This window comes from Artemia franciscana, chromosome 4 (assembly GCF_032884065.1).
Source record: "Artemia franciscana chromosome 4, ASM3288406v1, whole genome shotgun sequence".
Taxonomy (NCBI): domain Eukaryota; kingdom Metazoa; phylum Arthropoda; class Branchiopoda; order Anostraca; family Artemiidae; genus Artemia; species Artemia franciscana.
This window is the reverse complement of record NC_088866.1, coordinates 13,234,449-13,251,835: the sequence shown is the minus strand read 5'-3', so window position 1 is coordinate 13,251,835 and position 17,387 is coordinate 13,234,449. Positions and strand designations below refer to the sequence as shown.

Here is a 17,387-nt window from a genome sequence, read left to right as displayed (position 1 = left end):
TTAATGCTTTATTTGTGAAGTGTACAAAGTAGGCAAGTCACAAGCATATCAAATTGGGAAATATATTGTTGAAGCTTTAGAATTCAATGTCAGAGCAGTAGACCTAACCTTACTTTAGTTCCCCCGGAGCCATTGGTGGCGCATAGGGTATTAACTAAGCCTCTCCAATCGACCCAAAAAGGTGTTGCAGTGGTGACGTCTTTCCGTTCAGGTACTTATTAGGTCCCAGCCGTCCTCAGATCTTCGTCAAAGTTCTACTACTTGGTCTCTTGTTCTACTACTTGGTCTCGAATTGTTGCCTCTTCGAGGAGAGTGGCATACCTTAATACGGAGTACAAGTCCTAAATATGCCCACTTCTTCTTCCTTTGAACAACAGTAATGGGATGCTGGCCTGTTTTACTAAGGATTTTCGAGCTACTGACTGTCTATTGCCACCCTATATTAAGATTCTCCTCAGGGACATATTTCCGAATGTAAAGATTCTATTTTCGAGATGTTGGTTTATTTTCCGGCAATCATTAGTGCAGAGTAGTATGGAGAGTGGAATATGGATTGTATCGGAAGAGGCGTCGGTTTAGTCACAGAGAATAATTGCTGCTCCTCCAAATCCAATTTAGTTTACTAAAAGCTCTGGTTGACTGACCAATTCTGCGTTTAATCTCGGTCACTGTTTCATCATCACAATTGACTCCATATATTCAGCTACTTGAACTACTTGTCTCTTTCTATATTCTTATTCTTGGAGTGCAAAGCAAGCGATGAGCTTGTTAAAGATCGCTGGTGGTGATTTTGACAGCGACCATTCCCTGGTGATGTCTGCACTGAAGATACGTCTTAAATTGCCCGCAAATCTGAAAAAGACATCCAATTGTTTCAACAGCCATCTCCTCCGAGACCCTAAAAACCCACCAGATCTAAATCTCGGAACTGTCTGAAAAATATCGAATCTTGTCTCTAATACCCCTTTAACTCTATCTGAACAGGATATTGATAAACTGGTCACCGACCCCTCTACAGTCATCAGCGACGTCGCTATTTCTGTTTTAGGAAAAAAAAGGGATAATAAAAAGCCTTGGAAAACCAACGAAATTACCTTATTATGTGTTGAGAAGCGCAAACAATAACAAATCAGACAGAGGGAGAGCAGAGACAAATGTAAGCAGTTAAAGCATACTGTAGAAAAAGTCACCCGTAGATCCCATCGTGCTTACATAAAAGACAGATGTCAACAGTGTGAGCGTAATTTCAAGAAAGGTGACTCACACTTTTCCTAATTGAAAATTTGCGAGCTAGCAAGGAAGAAAAGATTTAATTCTTGTACACTGCTAGATAAAAATGGTTGCCATACACAAAGCAAAGAAGGCATCTGCTCGAGATGGATGGAGTATTTCAAAGAAAATCTTAATCCTAGTATCGTTCTAAACCCTACAATCAAAAACCAAGGCTATGTGCTGCTCACGAAAGCTGCATGGTACAATTAAGCAAGACTAGAAAGTTAACGGAAGGATTATCCAGTGGGTCGAAGAGCTCAACTACCTAGGCAGTATAATCACCAATGAAAACAACCACTCAAAAAAGACCTCTCACCCTCGCAAGTTTCAGCTTCAAAGCCTTTGTGCCGATATGACGAAGCAAGGATTGGTCTTCACGACTTAAGACACGACTTCTCGACGCTTTGATTATCCCCATCACTATATACTAATGTGAAACATGGAGTTGAAGGTAGATGACCAGTGTCGACTCGCAGCGTTGGAAACTGAACTTGTCCGTCGTATTGCTGGTATTGCCTACCTCGATCGAATTTCAAACGTCGCCTTAAAATTAAATCAACAATCCTCACGAAGATCAACTCCAGCAACTTCATTGGCTTTGTCACGTAAGAAGAACTAGCAGTCACATCTCCCAAAAATCATGCCGAATTCATGGTTCTCGCCCTTGTGGTCGCCCCCCCCCCTCAAAGAGATAGAAGAAAAATCTTACGCTTCTTCACCTTTCCGAACTTCTTCACCAAGCAAAAGACTTTGAGGCATACCGATACTCGTCATTACGAAGAAAGAGGGCCACAAGACGACTTCCAAGGACAAACAGTACTTAAATCAGGTCAAGCTAGTCATTATCAATTCTGAAAAGTTGAATATTATCTCGCCAGATCTGTCGAAGTAGTTTTCTTCCAAAAACTGTTTAATCAACTCCAACAACTCCACCAATTTATCTCTAAAACCCCCAAAATCCCACCCTCCACTTGAGTAAACAATGGGCAAATTTCATAACTTAAAGGCCTCTTCCCACGGGATGTGGGGGGTAATTTTACATCTAAAGACATAGTTATTTGATGTTTCAACTATAATGAACAAAATGGCTGTCTAAAAATTTTGACCAGATAACCTCGTGGAAAAATGAGCGTGGGAGTGGGCGCAGTTGTCCTACAATATTCTTAGGAACTTAAAAAGGGCACTAAAACTTTTAATTTCCGTTTGAATACAACCTTTTCTGATCGTCTAGGACCATTATTTCACTACTATCACCCCTGGGGAAAAAGTCAACATTTATGGCTCTCGCCCTTGTGGTCAACCCCCCTCCCCCAATGAGGTTGAAGAGAAATTTCGCGCCTCATCACTTTTTCACCTAGCAGAAGACCGTGAGGCATACAGAAGACATATCCACGCCAATACGAAGAAAAAGGGTCACAAGACGACCTCCAAGCACGGACGGGACTTTAGTCTAGTCAAGCTACTTGACTTGGACGCTTTAATTTTTGAATTAGAATCAAAATTTTGATGGCATCAAGTCATGGCTTGACAGATAATCCAATTTATGATATATTGTGCAAAGTAATTTCGTCAGATCTTTCAAAGTAGTTTTATTCTAACAACTCAAACAGTTTTCGTTTAATCAAATCAAACATTTAACACAATTCATCTCCAAAACTATCAAAATCCCACCCTCCATTTGAGTTTCTTCTAATCAAGTCACGGTTATGTGTATTTTGAGCTGTTGACACTGTCTCTCGACAGATTCGTCTCATGAGCTTCTCTCGCTCGAACAATTTCCTGTACTTTTCTGAATTATCCCCCAAAAAGTCAATCTTTCTCTTGCTTGATATGTCAAGCTTTTTTGGATCCGCCTCTGTCTCTCGACAGATTTTATCGATTCGTCTCATGAGCTTCTCTCTCTCGAGCAATTTCCTGTATTTTTCTACATTTTTCTCCAGCAAGTCAATTCTTCTCTTCTTTGAGGCCTCCAGCTTTTTCTGATTCGTCTCTGTCTCTTGACAGATTTTATCAATTCGTCTCATGAGCTTCTCTCGCTCGAACAATTTCCTGTACTTTTCTGAATTTTTCTCCAAAAAGTCAATCTTTCTCTTCCTTGATATCTCGAACTTTTTCGGATCCGCCTCTGTCTCTCGACAGATTTTATCGATTCGTCTCATGAGGTTCTCTCTCTCGAGCAATTTCCTGTATTTTTCTACATTTTTCTCCAGCAAATCAATTCTTCTCTTCTTTGAGGCCTCCAGCTTTTTCTGATTCGTCTCTGTCTCTTGACAGATTTTATCAACTCGTCTCATGAGCTTCTCTCGCTCGAACAATTTCCTGTACTTTTCTGAATTTTTCTCCAAAAAGTCAATCTTTCTCTTCCTTGATATCTCGAGCTTTTTCGGATCCGCCTCTGTCTCTCGACAGATTTTATCGATTCGTCTCATGAGCTTCTCTCTCTCGAGCAATTTCCTGTATTTTTCTACATTTTTCTCCAGCAAGTCAATTCTTCTCTTCTTTGAGGCCTCCAGCTTTTTCTGATTCGTTTCTGTCTCTTGACAGATTTTATCAACTCGTCTCATGAGCTTCTCTCGCTCGAACAATTTTCTGTACTTTTCTGAATTTTTCTCCAAAAAGTCAATCTTTCTCTTCCTTGATATCTCGAACTTTTTCGGATCCGCCTCTGTCTCTCGACAGATTTTATCGATTCGTCTCATGAGCTTCTCTCTCTCGAGCAATTTCCTGTATTTTTCTACATTTTTCTCCAGCAAGTCAATTCTTCTCTTCTTTGAGGCCTCCAGCTTTTTCTGATTCGTCTCTGTCTCTTGACAGATTTTATCAATTCGTCTCATAAGGTTCTCTCTCTCGAGCAATTTCTCGCATTTTTGTGCATTTTTCTCCAACAAATAGATTTTTCCGTTCATTGAGACCTTGAGTTTCTTCCGATTTGTCTCATTTTCTCGATGTACCTTATGAACTTTACTCTTGAGCTTCTTGTCTTCCTTCTTTTCTTTGTACAGTTTCTCTTCAAAATACCTGTCTTCTCCAGATTTTTTCTCCAATAGGGAAATTTTTCTCTTCTTTGAGGTCTCGAGCTTTTTCCGGTTTGTCTTTGTTTCTTGATAGGTCTTATCAGTTTGTCCTTTGAGCTTCTCCATTTTTTTCAAGCGTTTTAACTAAGCCAACTTTCACTATTGAGTAGATCTGAGTTTGCGCATCATTTTATATTAGCTAATGACGTCATATGCTAATGACGTCTTTATGAAACTACGAAAGTGTTATATAATCTTTATATATATATATAAATGCCTGCCTGTTATCTCTCTGTTTCAATATGACGTCATTTATGTTTATATAGCAAGTTAAAAGAAAGAATTTTTCGGATAAAAGTAAAAAGCGAAGTTGAAACCTAAAATTAACTAAAGTTAGCTCTAACTAAAAGTTAGAGCCAATTTTCCCCAATCAAGTGAAAATAACAGCGGAAAATTTAAATGAGCCATATAGTACCATAAAGGCAAAGATATACTAAAGAAAATTGGCCTGTTTCTCTGGATGCTTAAATTATGCATGCTTATCTGAGTTTTGACAAGATTCTCTTTAGAAACTAAATTTCAGCCGGGGGGCAACTGAGATATGGAAGGGGCTGTTGTCCTCCCTCCTCCAGTGCATCATAGCAAATTACACCCCAGGTTTTCAACAAATGAAAAATGAAACACGATAGGATGTTTTTACATGATTTGAAAGAGCCTAATTATGTCGAATAGATTATCATTTAATAGATAATTGTGAAGAGAAGGTCCCCGGGTAGTGTTAGGATCCAAAGGCAAAAATAACGAGATTTCTAAAATTCATATTATGTTGTTAGTTCTTTATTTCGAATAATACTGAAGCCCCTCAGTTACAAAAACAAAAACTCCTCTTATCGCTGCAGTTAAAAGAGATAATTAAAAAATTGTATACGAAGAGTTATCAATATCATGGCTGGTCAAAGACAAGGACTATTTAGGACCTCATAAATCAGTGCTCTATTTTCTGCAGACTACTTTAGGGCTTTGTTGTACTTCAAATGCACTGTTGTACTGGAAACAACGTTAGGTCGACATGAAAAGTTCTCCAGTGGAATTCCTTTTGGTCCAATTCTGGGTTTCCACAGATACAATGTCACGCTAAAAGCGCCGTTTTTGCGTGGTCCATTAAATTTCTTCGTTTTTTTGCTACAAGTCTATGCATCACAACAGAACAACGGCAGCGCTGAAATATTTCAACTGAGTCAGTTGAACATCGCATCTGTTATTCTGAACTAAAAGTTTTCCGAACCATAAAGCACACGTAATTGAGAAACTAGTCATGTTTATCAGAAATTTTCTATTTATATTTGACAAAAAACATGAGGTTCATGTCCTTCTAGTCCAAGATTTTAGTCTTCAGCGCCTAGGGGAATATTTCCGGGGAAATGAAAATAGAAGATAATATTTTTTTTAATAAGGCATAGCTAGCCTAGGATAATACAGCCCTATGTATTCTCTGCAGATAATACTATTCCTATGCACTTGCTTCATAAATATCTCATACTATTTTTGTGCTTCAACGGCTGCAACGAACCATTTCTATGTGAAGATTTGGCAATTTTCCAGCATTCAGTATCCGTGTGCCGTTTTGCGTCAAAAATCGCATCAATGGGAACCAAGGGTAAAACCCTGCATAGCATAATTAAAGTCCCTTACGTTGAACAAGGAAAACCACTTTTTTGTTTAGAAAGCACTAACTTGTCTTTTTTTTTCTATGCCGCATATGGAGCACTGGAAGCTGTAACTTCAAAGAGCTTTATTTAGCGACTCATTTGAAAGCTATATGTATACACATATTATGGATTACACATTCCTGTGGTGGCGCAGTGGATTTGACCTTAGCTTGGTAATACGGGACCCAGAGATCGAATCATGCTACAGTAATGCACTGCAGGGCCAACGCAGGTACCAAAGTAGTCAAGAAGCGTCGTTAATCTGATACAATACACTACAATGGATTAGACTTGAAACAATCATCTTAAAGTACCTTATAGTATCAAAAATGACCCTTTTTAAACATCATTTGTGGAGTGGAAAGGCTGGGAAGCATGAAAAGGATATCGTCATTATTTTCATGGTCTCTGGCCTTTATTAATCCAAAATATAATTAACGTTTCTCCACCAGGTGTATTAGAAAACGTGCAGGTCTTATTTATGACGTCTTATTACCTAAAAGCGGGGCCCCCTCTCCTAACTCTCTGCTCTGCATGCTAACATTTGAATAGTCCGTTCATAAAAATATTTTAAAATGTGCCAAATAAACGCCCGGCTGATGATTGCAGGCTTTTTTTTGTATCAATTGTCATTCAAACTGACAATTGCTGTTTGGAGCAAATGAAATTAAAAATGACATTATTTCTTTTGTAAAATAGGAAAAATAGACAGCTCCGAGAGCTGTTATTGAGTTTATCAAAATGCACTTTTATATCGAAGCAAGCAAAAACCTGACCTCGCCGGCTTTTAATGACTTCGCTTGGGCGAGCACGAGACAACTTATACTGAATTTGGTTAGTTTCAAAGAAAAATAAGACTAACATCTTAAAGCTTTTTCCCCACGGGTAAGTCCCCACTTCGACAGAATTGAGCTATAGTACTGACAAAATACTTATACACACAAAACAAAATTTAAATACAAAAAGAGATAAAGGAAAGAAAAACAACGTAGGTAAAATGTAAATTCACTTATAGGAAATATTTTCTGGTAGTTACTGGTTGTGCAGTTTGCTCTCCGGAGCATGGAACATGTATTTATTTATCGGAGAGACTTCCTGATATTTTCCATAAAATGGAAGAGTATGATTTGGTAGAACTTCATCTATAAATTTAATCTTTTCCAAAAAAAATATTAAAAATAACAAAATTACCAACTCCGCTAAATTTCAGTCAAGAAATTTTTTTTTTGCCATCTCGCGTTAGTGAACAACCACTATTTTGAAGTTTCTAAAGATCATTAAAGCATGTAACAAAACTAGATACTGTAGTTACTTCTGACTTTTCAATTAGCTTCATGCCTTAAAATAGTCATTTTTGAACTCTGTTTTCAAACAGTTCGTAGTAACGAACTGTGGTAAAGAGCAACCCGGCTCAATAGTAATCAAAGCTCTAGAGTTTTCAAACACCAGCAGTCACACACTTAGAAAAATCAAACTAAAAAGAATGCTAAAAGGTCTATTAAGAAGCAATCATTCCAGATCTTTTTTCGTAATTTTGGGTTACTTTGCATTCCTTCATAGTAAGAAATTAACAGAAGACAAATAGTCAGAACCTACCAATGGCCAATCCTGGGGGTCGGGAGAACTCTGCCACCCCAAGATTTCTGGCGCCCTCATTCCTTGTTTTTTCTGTTTTCACTCTTTTTTTTAAATAAATTTGTCCAACTAGGTCAATTACTGGGCCCCTTGTCACATTGGCCCACCTCCCAAAATGTTGCTTATTGGCACCCTTGTCACATCCCCCCCCCCAGATTTTCTATATCTAAATCCGCCTCTGGAACCTAGTGAAAAAATGACTTCAAGAAAAAAAAGAGAAGACTTAGCTCCTAACCTGGGAGATTAATCATAAAAATCTTTACCTATGATTTTATTTACTTCCTCTGATTTGGGCTAACTTAGTTAAAGACTGAGTCTATTGTCTGAAAGCTGTCTTGGGATCCGAAAATAAATCAATCAAGATCTTTTAGTTTAAATTCCTTTAACTTTTTCCACATAGACAAGGATTGATATATGATATTAGAGATCATTCTCAGCTTAATTAAAAAAAAAAAAAGTCGGGCAGTGGCTCCAACTGGCTCTGATTTTAGCCAAATTTCATTATGAACGGACCCGTTAGCAAAATTCTGGTGTTAAACAAGGTTTGCAAAAATGTATTTTTTTATTAAAGTATCTGTTTCACATTCATTACAAATACATTATGGGTTTTCGCGGTGCAAATTTCTTGAAGATTTATTCATTCTTGGTATATAATTCAAATCCATTCCAAGCAAAAGAAAGGGTGGAAATTCCCTTTTTTATTGCGACTAGTTCGACAAATTTCAGTACATAAATAGGTATGTATGCGAAGGCCGCGATACACGCTGTAGCAAGCTTGAATTGAATATACATTTTTATTCCTACAATATAGGCACATATTTATTGTTTTTGGTAAGAAAAACCAGTCTAAATATAAAAATATCAATGATTGGCAGAAACCAGTTTCGTAGTCAGAAGGAGTGAGGTGTAAGGTTGAAAATTTCCTTTAAAGGAAAAATATTGTCGGCGATAAGTTTTTTATTAAGTTCAAGTAAATATTTTCTTTTCAATTTTATTTAACAATTTTTCATGGAATAACAAAACGAGATAGTTAAAACTCACGTTGTCTGTTATATCTAGAAATATAACGTCTACAGGCCTAGCCAAAGGGCGATAAACGAATTGAATGCAACCATCAAAATAAGTAGAAAATAGAATTATTTCAAATCTGTCTCAGAACTCCGATTCGACTAGTCGATCAAGTACTTGCATCACTACTTCATTAGTTACTGAGGCTTTGGTTCATTATCACCATACTGAAAATATACCATAATTTTTATTCCCATCTTTAGATTTTGATAATTTCTTTATCGACAAGTGTGACTATGATGTGGCGTGAACCTCTTAATTTGAAAATCTTACCACAGTAATTACAGCGTCCCTAGTTACCACAATCAAAGCCAGAAACTTCATCTCCTGAGCTTGAATAAGCAGGTGTCATTCAGCATTTGAGAGCTCGAACCAACAGCATCATCTAGTAGTTGATCAGATAATTCTAGAATATAAGTAAATATAGGTGAATTCATATATATATATATATATATATATATATATATATATATATATATATATATATATATATATATATATATATATATATATATATATATATATATACTAGCTGTTGGGGTGGCGCTTCGCGCCACCCCAACACCTAGTTGGTGGGGGCGCTTCGCGCCCCCCCAAGCCCCCCCGCACGTGTAAGTCGTTACGCGCCATTGTAGTTGTGTCCCTATGTCCCACCTGTGAATATAGATAGATATATATATATATATATATATATATATATATATATATATATATATATATATATATATATATATATATATATATATATGTTTTTAACTACGTAAAACTTGCGAATATACAACATTCTTTGCTGTCCCATTGTCTGTGCATATAAATAGATTGTCAGGTTTACCGACTCTTGAACATGCAACATATAATGGTCCATGGGAAAACAATCCGTATTCAGATCTATACCTCATGATTCTAATGATTGCCCTTGAGCTTTGTTGATGGTGATTGCTAATCGACCATTCCCTGAGTCGCCATCGTCATTTATATATCCCCCTGTGCACCCCGGCGTCCCCTTTGTAGTTATGTCCCTGTGTCCCGGTCGTCATTTATATTCCCTGTGTCCCGGTCGTCATTTGTGTCCCGGTGTTCCAGTCTGTGATTTCTCTTTGAGTGTCCCGGGCGTCATTTATATTCCTTGTGTCCCGGTGTCCCGATCGTCATTTATATCCCCCTGTGCCCCCCGGCGTCCCCATTGTAGTTGTGTCCCTGTGTCCCGGTCTTTTTTAGTTTTTTAGCTTTTTTAGTTTTTTTTCTTTTTAGTTTTTTTGTAGTTTTTACCTTTTTTAGTTTTTTTTCTTCTTTTGTATTAGTGTGAAATAATTCAGACGTCATATGCGGACAAACACGACGTCACTCGACAGACAGACAGACAGACATAACCCACAAACAACTTATTTTTATATATATTTATTCATATTTTTTTAGTTTTCTTTTTCTCTTTTATTTTTCAGTTTTTTCCTTTTTTTTAGTTTTTTTCTTTTTTAGTTTTTAGTTTTTTTTAGTTTTTTTTAGTTTTTTTTAGTTTTTTTAGTTTTTTAGCTTTTTTAGTTTTTTTATTAGTTTTTATTTTTTTAGTAGTTTTTGCCTTTTTTTATTTTTTTCATTTTTTTTTTAGTTATTAGATTTTTACCTTTTTTTAGTTTTTTTTAGTTTTTTAGCTTTTTTAGTTTTTTTTTCTTTTTAGTTTTTTTTGTAGTTTTTACCTTTTTTAGTTTTTTTCTTCTTTTGTATTAGTGTGAAATAATTCAGACGTCATATGCGGACAAACATGACGTCACCTGATCCACACACAGACAACTTATTTTTATATATATAGATATATATATATATATATATATATATATATATATATATATATATATATATATATATATATATATATATATATATATATATATATATATATATATATATATATATATATATATATATATATATCATCAGAGTTTTTACTGATTTATTTAATTTGTGTGGAACGTAAAGGGAAAATAATGACGAAGACCACACTGCCTTTCCATAATTCTCTCGTCTATATTTGTAGTAAAGGGAAAATTGAAGCTGGGCTCGAATCAAGACACAAGTCTATATCCCCATGTTCGGTTAAGCTTATTGCAATTAAGTTTTTTTTTCAAAATCCTATGCTTCTGAACATAGCATAAAAATTGAAAAAAAATAATTGTAATAAGCTAAACCGAACGAAGGGTACCCTGCGTTCAGTAAAGACATGTAGAATTTTGAAAAAAAAATATTTGCAATAAGCTTAACCAAACGCGGGGTCTATCATTGTCTACGCTGTCTAGATTCTGGATCTCAAGATACTATTCTTAAATCGTTATTAAACATAGTATTAGAATGACAAAGCAATGAAAGTTTCAATAAAGAGATTACTTGAGGGACAAGTTAGATGCGCCCCTTTGTCACTTCTTTCCTTATCATTTTCCTTTCCTTTCCTTTGTCAAAACTTTCCTTTGTCACTTTGTTTCATTGTCACTCATAGCAGAACTTCTATTAATGGAAATCAAGGCTCTAATAACCTTTACGTTTTTACTTGCTCCGTTTAAATTTCATATTGATTCCGACAGTCCCATCAGGTTTTCCTATAGTTGAGGATGGATGTCATACATGCAGTAGAAATTTTCAGCTTCAAAACTGATTTGGCAATACCCTCTGAATATTTAAGGAAATTATTATGAAGGCATCAGATAATTTAAGACGTTAAAAACTATTTTCTTTTCATTTAGCACACACAGGGGTTTATATTTTAAGAAAGTAAAACCTTAATATTAGTTATTATACAACAACGCAATTAAAGCAGCAATATAATTACCGAAAAAGCTGGAAACAAGTCTTTTTGGAATCAGTGACTCCATGCGAAATTATAAAAAACGGTGAATGAACCTGAACAGCTAAAGCAAAAGGTGTTGACTAATTATGAACAAAAATGAAGCACAGGGAGATCTTCGGTTAGAAGACATGCGACAACAATCATCACAAAGAATAAAAAATAAAATGATGGACAACGAAATTTGTGGCTAGAAGACAAGCAACGGTGGGGATCACGTCGAATCGTAGACAAATCTGAGGTTAGAAGAGAAAAAACAGCGAGAATCATAACAAATACCAGGAGCATATAAAACCTATAAAACTTATGATGCTGTAAAGGATAAACAGGAGGGAGAAACTAAATTCCCGCCCGAATTTCTTAATTCACTTGAAATTGCTAATTTAACACCTCATGACTTAAAATTAGAGAATAACACGATAATTATGCTAGTACGTAAGTTGAGAATCTCATATATACAAGCCTGCCGTGTGCCGAGTGCCAGGGCCTAAGTGAATCTCATATATATATATATATATATATATATATATATATATATATATATATATATATATATATATATATATATATATATATATATATATATATATATATATATATATATATATATATATATATATATATATATACAAATGGTTGGAGAGGACCTGAAATGGTGCAACCAGGGAAAGAAAGGAAGAAAAGAGGTTTCGGATCTTAAAATAATCTCTTTAAAACGTGAGAGACTGGTAAAAGAATGGCATATGAGCGATCTTCCGTTTCTCTGACCATCAAATAATAAGATTGAAAACAGATATATCACAGTGACAAATGAAACTTCTGAGGGATAAAAAGAGAACGAACTGGCACAAGTGTAAGCAGGTACTAGTCAAAACACTTGCCAATCCGCCCCAAGCCGGAGTAACCGAAGAGGATCTAGACAAGGAGGTAGAAAGAATCACAGAAAGCATGAGCAGTGCGTTTAAAAAGACAACCTCCAAACGCTTGTTGAGTAGACGGACCAAGCCAATAACTGGTGGGCTTCGAAATTGAGTCAAAGGAGAAAACTTACCTAAAGGACACTAAGAATAGCTATCCGAACAAATAATCCAGGAGGCTCAAATGGTTACTCGGAAGGCTTAAACACCTTAAAATAGAGATAAGAAGAACAAAAAGTAACTCAAAGAGAGGATTTTGCGAAAGCATAGTCAGATGAAGCTAGTAATGAGCTACTAAAGACTTTGAAAAAACCCATCGGGCACAGAGTAGATGGCATCCTCACAGCAGGCCTGGAGGAAACTCTGAACCGCATGCTTGACATCTTTGTCAAAGAACCAGAAGAAAGTAGTCCCATGGCAGCTTATTTTATAAAGCCAAATACGGGGGAGGAGCTGGCTTTGCAAATTGTGAGGGGGGACTGGGTAAAAAATTCGTGGATGATTTTCAGTTTTAAAAAGCCCCCGGAACCACTAGGGCATCCTCCACACTGATCCAGAAAGGATGGGAGAAAATACAAACCTATTATATTGGTAATGCTCTGGGTTATGTTACCTGGAATGAATTAAGGTCACAGGCGTTTTCATACCAAGCCAGGGAAAGAGTATTACTTAAAACACCAAGTCTTACAGAATGATTACATTAACCTCCTTTCAACTGAAAGTGATAGAGCGATTGATCCATGTTCATGACAAGTAATCCGAATACCAAGAATATGATATCCGATAAGCAAATAGGTCTTACAGATATAGTCAGATATAGTCTTACAGAATGATTACATTAACCTCCTTTCAACTGAAAGTGATAGAGCGATTGATCCATGTTCATGACAAGTAATCCGAATACCAAGAATATGATATCCGATAAGCAAATAGGTCTTACAGATATAGTCAGATATAGTCTTACAGAATGATTACATTAACCTCCTTTCAACTGAAAGTGATAGAGCGATTGATCCATGTTCATGACAAGTAATCCGAATACCAAGAATATGATGTCCGATAAGCAAATAGGTTTTAAGATAGCAGGCTCTATAGACGCAGCGGATCACGAAGCCTTAGGAGTAAAGGATATGCCTTGTGTTAAATTTCTTTGTATAGAAGGAGTATTTGATAATGTCACCTTTAAATCCGTACAAATTGCAATGGCGGAAGTAAGACTAGATAAATCTCTTAAGAAATAGAATTCCCATATGCTCAAGAATCGGCAGGTAGTCATAGAGCTAAAGAAATCGAGAAATCAAAAACTGTTCATAAACGATGTTCACAGAGGGGTGGGAAGGGTCAGTTTGTTGAGTTTCCTATAACACTAATCCTGATACAGCCAGGCATATGCAGACGATCTAGCATCCCCATTGAGAGGAAAACATCTAATGAACGTGTTTGATTTGGGACAGAATATGTTGGACAAGATAAAATCCAAATATAGTCACTGAAACATAGACTTCGTTTAGCACCTGAAAACAGTGAAATAGTAGTTTCGCCAAAAGAGAAATGGCTAGTTTCTTTTGCTCTAAAAATATATGATCACTCGATATGCCCGAAGAAACAGGCAAAACATTTAGGGGTGATAATTGATCATCAGCCGAACTTTAAAACACACTCCCTTGAAAAAGCACGGAAATCCACTGATTTCCAAATTCAATGTCAATGAATTGTGGAAAAGAGCTGTGGCTTGGCTCCTAATAAGATCATGTATTTATTTAAACCGGTAATCAGACTGATTCTGTCGTATCAAAGGTTTGGATCAATTCAACTCGAATTACGAGCCAGATAACCCCCTTTATAAGGATGCAAAGCCTAGCATACCTAATGATTATATGGTATAACATGGAACTGCCATGGCAGAGATTATCTTGGAACTCCAACACATAAAAAAAATTCTAGAAGGGGAAGCAATAAAATGGGCTGTGAGAATGCAGATAAATGGTCAATGGAGCCAAAGACAGCATATACGAAATTGAAAAATAAAAGCCACGTTGTCATCTGTAGGTCATTGCTTCAGTGCAGGGGGCAGCAGATGCCTAAGGAAAATCTTTTCCTAACAGCAATATTACGAATGGATAATCCTGTCCAGTCTTAAAGAATAGGAAAGAAGTCGAGCAGGAGATAGAGCTGCTCCATCAAAACAACATGACAGTCTGTTATACTGACGGTTCGCAGTTTGATGGAAAATCAAGGGTCGGAGTAGTAATATACCCAAATGATCTCGATGTGAACAAGCAGGTAATTAATTAGGACCTTAATTTGCTACAATCTTCAATAAGTATATATATATATATATATATATATATATATATATATATATATATATATATATATATATATATATATATATATATATATATATATATATATAAATTTTGCATAAAATGGACAAAGCTAACTGAATCCAAGCCGATACGTATATATATATATATATATATATATATATATATATATATATATATATATATATATATATATATATATATATATATATATGTATATATATATATATATATATATATATATATATATATATATATATATATATATATATATATCTTAATTGACAATCAAGCATGCGTGAAGACTTTTCAGAATATAAAGAGCCGAAAAAAGAGAGAAATTGGAACATTATGAAGCCCTGAATAGTTCGACATCCAAAGGGAACCAAATTACCCTAATAATTGAAACTGAATATAATTTTCCAAAATTTATAATAAATAATAAATATGCATCTGATAACTTGATATATAGGACTAAAAGGTTTCAAGAACCACGTTAATGCAAATACTTGAGAAAAAATATATTTGAGAATGCAACATACAATTGTTTGACTGAAAATCACTGTCTCCTTCAATAATTGTGTTGTTTAAAGTACTTAAATGTATTGTTAAATGTGTTAATAATTGTGTTGTTTACCTTAAAGCAATAAATTTTTAATCATACTTTTCTTTGTTAGCATAAATTTAGGTAATAAATTTAAGCATCACGTTCTGCTTGCACCCTTTTTTTATTCTGTCTTGCTAAACATATATTCAAATGATAGAGATGAGTATCTGATAGAAAGGTAATATTTTAAAACGTAAGTAAAAACAATTCCTGATCGAAACCCATTTTCACGTTCAATAATCGTACTCTTTTAGGTATCATGTTAAGAAATTATTTTCAATCATAAATCTTCTTCATGAAACCTAATTCATAGTGATAAACCAAAAATTACCTAATTGCAAATCATTTTTAATCTTATATAAATAGTTGAGAGGGTTATATATTTAAGGATAAAATCATATAAATTTTTGAACAAGAAATCAGAAGTTTTTTCTCAAAAAATTTTTTTTTGTTAAAAAGTATAAAAATAACGAATCAGTTTTTAAAACATTCCAGGATTAAAGTTTCTTTTAAAGGATTTCAGTTAATTTTGCAGTTACATAGATTATATACAGCTTATTTGTTGAATGAATAAAAAAAACAAGTTTTGTAAATGAAAGTAAGGAGCAACATTAAAACTTAAAACGAACAAAATTACTCCGTATATGAAAGGGGCTTTTCCTCCTCAACGCCTCGCTCTTTACGCTAAAGTTTGACTCTTTCTATTAACTCTAATTTTAAAACAGTAAGAAACTTTAGCGTAAAGAGCGGGGCGTTGAGGAGGAAAAGCCCCTTTCATATACAGAGTAATTTCTATTCGTTTTAAGTTTTAATGTTGCTCCTTACTTTCATTTAAAAAAACTTGTTTTTTTTTTATTTAATTTCTGGACGTTTTTGAATTAATGCATGTTTTGATCTTGGCTCTCCGCACATAAATAATTAAAACAAAATTTGCATCTTAATTAATTGCAATTAATCGGAAATTTTGAGAAAAAAGGAACGAGGGAGGAGGCCTAGCTGCCCTCAAAGTTTTTGATTACTTAAAAAAGCAACTAGAACTTTTAATTTTTTACAAAAGTTTTCATTGGTAAAAAATATACGTAACTTACGAATTAACTTACGTAACGAACTTCTATATTCGTATGTTTTTATTGCGTATATGAGGGGGTTCAACCCTCGTCGATGCCTCGCTCTTTACACTAAAGCTTAACTTTTGTTCCAATTCCTTACGAATGACCTCTGAATCACAAAGGCCATAGAACAAATAGTTGAAATTACTAAAAATACTCTAGCGTAAAGAGCGAGGTGTTACGAGGAGGTGAACCCCCCCATATACGTAATAATTTCTGTTCGTTTTAAGTTTTAATGCTGCTCCTTAGTTTCAGTTGAAAAAAACTTTTTATATTTATTTTTTAAATAAATAAAAAAAATCTATCCTCAACTTCCCCCCCCCCGCAAACCGAAAAGATAACCCTGAAAACGCCTGTACACTTCCCAATAACCATTACTATACGTAAACACCAGACAAAGTTTGTAACTTGCAGCCCCTCCCACGGAGACAGAGTTTTTATCCGGTGACTTCGGGGAAAAAATTGGCGTGGGAGGGGGGCTTGGTGCCCTCCAATTCTTGTCACTTAAAAAGGGCACAATAACTTTTAATTTCTGTTAGAATGAGCCCTCTCGCGACATTCTGGGACCACTGAGTCGATACGATTACCCCTGGGGGAAAAAAACAACAAACAACAAAAAAAAACAAATAAAGGCGCATCCGTTATCTGTCTTCTGGCAAAAAAATGCGAAATTCCATATTTTTGTAGATCGGAGCTTGACACTTATACAGTAGGGTCCTCTGATACGCTCAATCTGATGGTGAGATTTTCGTGCGATTGCGATGGTGCAATTTTCGTTAAGATTGTATGACTTTTAGAGGGTGCTTCCCTCTATTTTCTAAAATAATAAAAATATTCTCAGGCTAGTAACTTTTGATGGGTAAGACTAAACTTGATGAAACTATATTTAAAATTAG

At 35.2% G+C, this 17,387-nt stretch overlaps 1 long non-coding RNA gene across 2 annotated transcripts in view; it reads right to left on the bottom strand.

Moving 5' to 3' along the window:
• The window catches only part of LOC136026020 (uncharacterized), a 59,431-nt gene that overhangs the window by 37,491 nt on the left and 4,553 nt on the right, over positions 1-17,387 (bottom strand). For both annotated transcript variants that reach the window (XR_010617189.1, XR_010617190.1), the window contains exon 2: positions 8,972-9,104. This is a non-coding gene — a long non-coding RNA (uncharacterized LOC136026020). The remainder of the gene's footprint in view (positions 1-8,971; positions 9,105-17,387) is intronic.